The following is a 7,557-nucleotide window of genomic DNA, read 5'->3' as shown; positions in this document are numbered from 1 at the left end:
ACTCAGAAATCCGCCTGCCTCTGCCTCCCAAGTGCTGGGATTAAAGGCGTGTGCCACTACTGCCCGGCGTGTTTTATTTTCAATGTTTAAAAATAAATATCAGCTAGGCAGTGGTGGTGCACACCTTTAATCCCAGCATTTGGGAGGCAGAGGCAGGTGGATTTCTGAGTTTGAGGCCAGCCTGGTCTACGGAGTGAGTTCCAGGACAGCCAGGGCTATACAGAGAAACCCTGTCTCGAGAAACCAAAATAAATAAATAAATAAATAAATAAATAGATAAATAAATAAATAAATACCAGTATTACCCTTCCCTGTTTTCATAGGCTTGCTTTTGTGAACATTGATGGATGGATGCTGGGCCATGGATATAGATAATAAGGAACTATGGGTATGGGGCCAGTGTTGTACTTTGGTGTGAATATGTCTCTCAAAATATGTGTTAGAAACTTAACCTTCAGTACAACAGTATTAGCAGCCGTAAACTGTACAAGATGACTAGATCATGACAGATCCTCCATTGCTGGGGAGTGAGTTAACCAACAATACTCTGGGCTTCCTAATTATCTTGCCTGGTTTCTTGTTAACTCAATACCAGATAGTTATCTGGGAAGAGGAACCTCTTTATAGCTATCTCAGATTGCACTAGCTGTGAATAGACAGATTAACCATTGTGCTACACCTTGAGCAAGATAATCAGAGTGTGAAGTTGATGCCACTCAGTGTGGAAATGACAGTGGAACAGAAATGGAGAGCCAGTGGAGATAAACTGAGTGTGTTCGTGTGTGTGTGTGTGTGGGGGGGGGGGTATCATGCTATTATATTTTTGCCATGATTAGAGAAAGCCTTTGATTGTGCAGAAATAAATACAGCAGCAACAGCAATACAAGAAAATTTGTGTTAAATTCACCTTTTGCACTATAACAACTCCTTTCCCGATACAATATTGAAAATGAGCTTTACTTAATATTAGTGCTAATCAAGGCAACTATTAGAAGGTTGGTCCATTTGGCATTTTTGTGGCATCAGTGTCCATTGAGGATTTACCTTTATTTCAGGCCCTCAAAGTTTCAGCTGCCCATCTCTGAAGAAGCTAAAGGGTGTTTGAAATTTAATTGCAAGAACTCAAGAGCAAAACCACATGAGAGGCACTTGGTCACTTTTAAATTCTGCTTTTAATTCACTTTAGGATGATCTAATGAAAGTTACAAAACATACTATTTCGGTCTAACATCTGGATAAAATTGACTTTAACATGCCCCTTTTGAAAGTATTCAAGTTTCTGGTTATAAGAAATTCAACTGAAATAAGACATAAACCTCTGGTGAATGGTGATTGTGTGTGTGTGTGTGTGTGTGTGTGTGTGTGTGTGTAAGTTTCTGCTTAAAAAAACAAATGTTAAGAATGAAGATGTCTGTTATATTCATGCTATATAAATTCTCTTTCTTCATTTGTCTGATCAGTGTTATACTTTACACATTCATTGTACTTTAGTGAACCCCTGTGAACATGTGTTGGACTAATAGGTACAGACTCTTATCACACCTGCTGGGCCTGGGTGTAGAGTATATGGTACACACAGTGTGGGCTGGCATGGTGCTGTGGTTTGAACGTGCCATTCAAAAACATGTGTTAGGAACTTAACCCTCAGTGCAACCATGTTGAGAAGTGAAAATTTTAAGGAGACTCTGAGGGATCCTCCATTTTGTGGGAGTAACTTTCTTAAAATAAGTTGATTTTGAATGGAAAATGAAGTGGTAGGATTTGTACCATAGTTTACAGGAACACAGATTCTGAGAAAAAATGAATCAAATAAGTTTATATTTCAAAATATATTCAAATGTACTACATACTTCAATAATTAGTGGTGTTTGCAGTGGTGGTGCATACCTTTAATCCCAGCACTTGGGAGGCAGAGGCAGGTGGATTTCTGAGTTCGGGGCCAGCCTGGTCTACAGAGTGAGTTCCAGGACAGCTAGGACTATACAGAGAAACCCTGTCTCGAAAAAACAAAAAACAACAACAACAACAAAAAACAAAAACAACAAAAAAAATTTTTAGAGAGACAATGTATTTAAATTTTAGCCATTTGATATTTTAAATAAAATCTAGTAACAAATATTAGGTGATGGGCATGTACTTTGAATAAAAAGTCTGTAGTCTAGTGCATGCAAGGAATAAATACAAAATTACATTAAGAAGAAATAGACTCTGAAAAAGAAAACATCACAAATATTATAATAAACATTTTCCCTTATATGCATTTTATATGATGCATTTACGTTATATATGAAGAATCACAGTTTTGTTAAAGCCTAATACTTTCTGTTATCTAGAGATAAAGATAGGAGTGACATCATTGAGGATACAAACAGCCGGTAGTACAAAGGCACTAGCCAATAAGAAGAAACCCAGCCTCGGATCCTTGGCACAACTTTAGTGGGGCCTGCCAACAGAATATATGCCTAGTTATATAAATTATTGCATGCAATGTGGCCATGGGCATGAGATGGAGTGATTTAATGCACAAACTTTTAGCCTAATTATTAGTTATCTTTTAGAAAGGATGATCTGATGTTAAAATACTTCTGTGTCAAATACTCCTTTTAGTAGGGTATTAGAATATTTTGTGGTTTCAAAGGTATAGATGTGAGAATATCAAATGAAAAGAGTCAACAGGTTTTTTTTGTTTTTGTTTTTGTTTTGTTTTGTTTTGTTTTTTTGGTTTTGTTTGTTTGTTTGTTTGTTTGTTTTTACTTAAAAGTAAGAGATCACATGCCTCTTGAAATACTACCTTTTAAGATTGGTCACAAAGAAGAAATGGGTGAATATTTGGACAAAGACTTCATTTGGACTGAAATATACATCTGAAATATTAATTCAACTTCAGAACAGATTCTACGTGACCACATTATGACCAAAGGTTGTCCTGTGTGAGTCCTTTGAGCTTTCCCATGTCTCAGGCTGCCTGAGAGCACAGAAGTCAGCTCATAAGACACTTTTCTGCTATCCAGAGGATGCTCATAAAGACAGTATCACAGAGCTTTGAAGCAGTTTTTCAATGAACTTGGGTTTTCCTTTGGAAATAACCAAGAGTTTTAAAGTACAGCTCATCCTAGCTGGCTGGATTTGGGGGTGCTCCACCTCACAGCTGGAAGTGATACAACTTTGGCTCTGTGTCACAGATGCAGGAAGTTCCTCCCCAGCCCTATCACAGCTGTTTATGAAAACAAAAAGAAATTAATTCTGTTGTGGCAAAGTCCCAATCATTGTTCCCAACCTCACTAGTAACATATCCTACATGAAGTATTCTGACAAAAATAAATAAAAATGATTGACATATAGTAGTTGAAATAGAAGGAATGAAAGAGATGACATCATTAAATCACATGGAGATTAGGCAAGAGAGACAAGAGGGTATGGGATAAGATTTGCTCCCAAGGAAACCATTTACAACAAAGAATGAAGAATGTTCTACAAGAGAATGAAACTGGAACCATATCCTACTGTTCCTCCTGTGCAATGTAGAAGGTTTGTTTTTCTCAACTCCAGAAAGACAAAAGCAAAGAGACTTTCAAGTCTCATGGCTCAAGCCATGCTAGTAGGCAAACTGATCCGTTGGGAAAATGTAGACCTGCTTCCGCCCAGTCCTTGCTGCTGGGACAGAACCTAGTTGGTCTGTTCCCATCATGACTCCATATCCTGATCCATCCTAGAAGACCCACACTCAGAATAGTTGGTAAGAACCCCCCACCCTACCCCCATCCCACCCTCACCCCCACCCCAAGTTCTACAGATGCTACTGGGAGCCTGGTGGACTCTGGACCCATCAATCACCAAACCCCTGCCCTCCAAATACCACTCCCCTTCCATTCCTTCCACCCCATCCACCCGGTCCTTGTTGCTGGGGCAGACCCCTAATTGGTCTGCTCATGTGAAGAATCCATATCCTGATCCATCCTAGAGGACCTGCTGCACTTGGAGCAGTTGTCTGAAGGCCTCCCAGGAGATCTACTGATGCCAAGGCAACAGATCAGCAGCTTCTGTGCCCCTGTGAAGAGCCCTGAGTTGGAAGGCCCCACAGGTGATCTGATACAGCCAGGGCCGAAGGCCTACCAGGAGACCTGAAGCAACCTAGGGACAAAAGACACAGACTCCATACAGTCACCCAAAACCACAAACACCAGGGATATCCAGATTGTGGAAGGCAAGCACAAGACCATAAGCAACAGAAGCCAAAATATGTGGGCATCATCAGAAGCCAGTTCTCCCAACACAGCAAGCCCTGAATACGCCAACACACCTGAAAAATCAGGAATCTGTCCTAAAATCCTATCTCATGAAGATAGTAGAGTCCTTTAAGGAGAATATCAATAACTCACTGAAATAAATACAGGAGAACACAGGTAAACAGGTGATGGAATTGAATAAAGCGATCCAAGACCTAAATGTAGAAGTTAGAAACGATAAAAAAACAAAAATGGAGGCAAACCTGGAAATGGAAAACTTAAGAAAGAGGTCAGGAATTACAGATGTAAGTATTACAAACAGAATACAAGAGATAGAAGAGAGAATCTCAGGTACAGAAGATACTGTAGAAGAGATTGACACAACTGTCAAAGAAAATTAAAATTATAAAAAACTCCTAACCCAAAGCATCCAGAAAATTCAGGACACAATGAAAAGACCAAATCTACCAAATCTAAGAATAATCGGAATTGAGGAAAATCAAGATTCCCAGATCAAAGAACCTGAAAATGTCTTCAACAAAATCATAGAAGAAAACTTCCCCAACCTAAAGAGATGATCATAAAGTTAAAAGAAGCCTATAGAACATCAAATAAATGGGATCAGAAAATAAAATCTTCTTGTCACATAATAATCAAAACATGCTCTGTGAACCATTCCTGCCAGTGGAGAGCTTGTCTCTAGGGAGTGCTCTGACCTTGGGACTCGGGTGAGATCGACATTTTCTCTCTGGTGACTGTCTGTCTAAGGTAGGACCAGCCAGGAGCACACCGTTCCAAGAAGAAGTAGAGCAGCTGGGACAGGGTTCTTGCTGCACCCATCTGCACCCAGAAGGTGAAGCTGATCCACAGTCCTCTGGGCACAGGTCTTGCCAGCAGAGAGCTGATCTCCAAGGACTGCTGCCACAGGCTTACAGACCCACAGGAGGAACAACTCCAGCCAGAGACAAGAACATCTAACACCAAAGATTAACAGATGGCGAAAGGCAAACACAAGAATCTTACCAACAGAAGTCAAGACTACTTGGCATCATCAACCCACTACTTCCAGAACACCAAGTCTTGGATACCCCAACACACTGGAAAAGCAAGATTTGGATTTAAACTCATATCTCATGATGCTGATAGAGGATTTTAAGAAGGACATAAATAACTCCCTTAAAGAAATACAGGAGAACACAGGTAAACAGCTAGAAGCTCTTAAAGAGGAAACACAAAAATCCCTTAAAGAATTACATACAGGAAAACACAAACAAACAAGTAAAGGAATCGAACAAAACCATGCAGGATCTAAAAGTGGAAGTAGAAACAATTAGGAAATCACAAAGGGAACAACTCTGGAAATAGAAAACCTAGGAAAGAAATCAGAAGCCACAGATATAAGCATCACCAACAGAATACAAGAGATAGAAAAGAAAATCTCAGGTGCAGAAGATACCATAGAAAACATTGACATGACAGTCAAAGAAAACACAGATGCAAAAAGATCCTAACCCAAAACATTCAGGAAATCCAGGACATAATGAGAAGACCAAACCTAAGGATAATAGGTATAGAAGAGAGTGAATTTCTGTTACATCCCCTCTTCACTTCAGTCATCCATCGGACTCCTAGCAGCCTCTGTTTGGGGGCTAACACCTGGGAGCTAAGACAGATGCTCTCTGTTGACTGTTTGTCTCTGAAGAAGCGGCCTGACCACGCCCACCACCTGAGTATGCCAGTCAGCTAGGCCCCTGAAGATCTTCTGAACCTGGGGACTTTGGCACCTGAACTTTCTTTGTAGTGTAATCTAGAGACTTGTTTTCAGTTTCTCCTGTAACTATAAAAACCCTGGTTTATTCTCAGTAAAGTGGAGCCTTGATTGGGATGCAACTTGGCTTCATGTTTTCTCTTTGCATTTCAAACCCTCTATTTCAGGTCCTTTATTCCCTCCTGGCTGAGTAGAACCCTGTTCGTGAAACTGTGGGCAGTTTCAAATTTCAATTTAAAGATTTTCAATTTAAAGAGCCAGTAAATATCTTCAACAAAATTATAGAAGAAAACTTCCCTAACCTAAAGAAAGAGGTGCCTGTGAATATACAAGAAGCCTAAAGAACTCCAAGTAGTTTGGACTAGAAAAGAAATTCCTCCCATTACATAATAATCAAAACAACAAATGCACTAAACAAAGAAAGAATATTAAAAGCAGCAAAGGGAAAAGGTCAAGTAACATATCAGAATTGCATCAGACTTCTCACCAGAGACTTTGAAAGCTAGAAGATCCTAGGCAGATGTCATACAGACCCTAAGAGACCACAAATGCCAGCCCAAGGTACTATACCCAGCAAAACTCTCAATTACCATAGATGGAAAAACCAAGGTATTTCACAACAAAAACAGATTTATACAATATCTTTCCACAAATCCAGTCCTTCAAAGGATAATAAATGGAAAATTTCAACACAAGGAGGGCAACTACACCCTAGAAAAAGCAAGAAAGTAATCTCTCAAGAAAACTAAAAGAAAATATCCACATGAACACAATTCTAACTCTACCAACAAAAACAACAGGAAGCAACAATTACTTGTCCTTAATATCTGTTAATGTCAATGGATTCAATTCTCAACAAAAAGATATAGACTGACAGACTGGATATGTAAATAGGACCCAACATTTTGCTGCACACAGGAAACCTACCTCAGTGACAAAGACAGACACTACCTCAGAGTAAAAGGCTGGAAAACAATTTTCCAAGCAAATGATCACAAGAAACAAGCTGGAGTAGCCATTCTAATATCAAATAAAATCAACTTTCAATCTTAAGTGATCAAAAAAGATAAGGAGGGACACTTCATACTATCAAAAGTAAAATCTACCAGGATGAACTCTCAATTCTGAACATCCATTCTCCAAATGCAAGGGCATCCACATTCATAAAAGAAACTTTACTAAAGCTCAAAGCACACATTACACAGCACACAATAGTAGTGGGAGATTTCAATACCCCACTCTCTGCAATGGACAGATCATGGAAACAGAAACTAAACAAGGACACAGTGAGGCTAACAGAAGTTATGAAACAGATGGATTTAACAGATATCCATAGAACAATTTATCCTAAAACAAAAAGATACACCTTCTCAGTACCTCATGGTACCTTCTCCAAAATTGACCATATAATTGGTCACAAATCAGGCCTCAACAGATACAAGAAGATTGAAATAATTCCTTGTATCCTATCAGATCACCATTAACTAAGGCTACACCTCAATAACAACATAAACAATAGAATGCCCACATACACCTGGAAGCTTAACAACACTCTACTCAATG

At 39.2% G+C, this 7,557-nt stretch overlaps 1 protein-coding gene across 35 annotated transcripts in view; it reads right to left on the bottom strand.

The window, feature by feature from the left end:
* Abi3bp (ABI family member 3 binding protein) overlaps positions 1 to 7,557 on the bottom strand; it is a 229,041-nt gene that overhangs the window by 106,708 nt on the left and 114,776 nt on the right. The gene's annotated exons all lie outside the window — the stretch shown is intronic.

Source organism: Mastomys coucha, unplaced genomic scaffold (assembly GCF_008632895.1).
Source record: "Mastomys coucha isolate ucsf_1 unplaced genomic scaffold, UCSF_Mcou_1 pScaffold12, whole genome shotgun sequence".
Classification (NCBI taxonomy): domain Eukaryota; kingdom Metazoa; phylum Chordata; class Mammalia; order Rodentia; family Muridae; genus Mastomys; species Mastomys coucha.
This window is presented reverse-complemented; position numbering and strand designations above follow the sequence as displayed.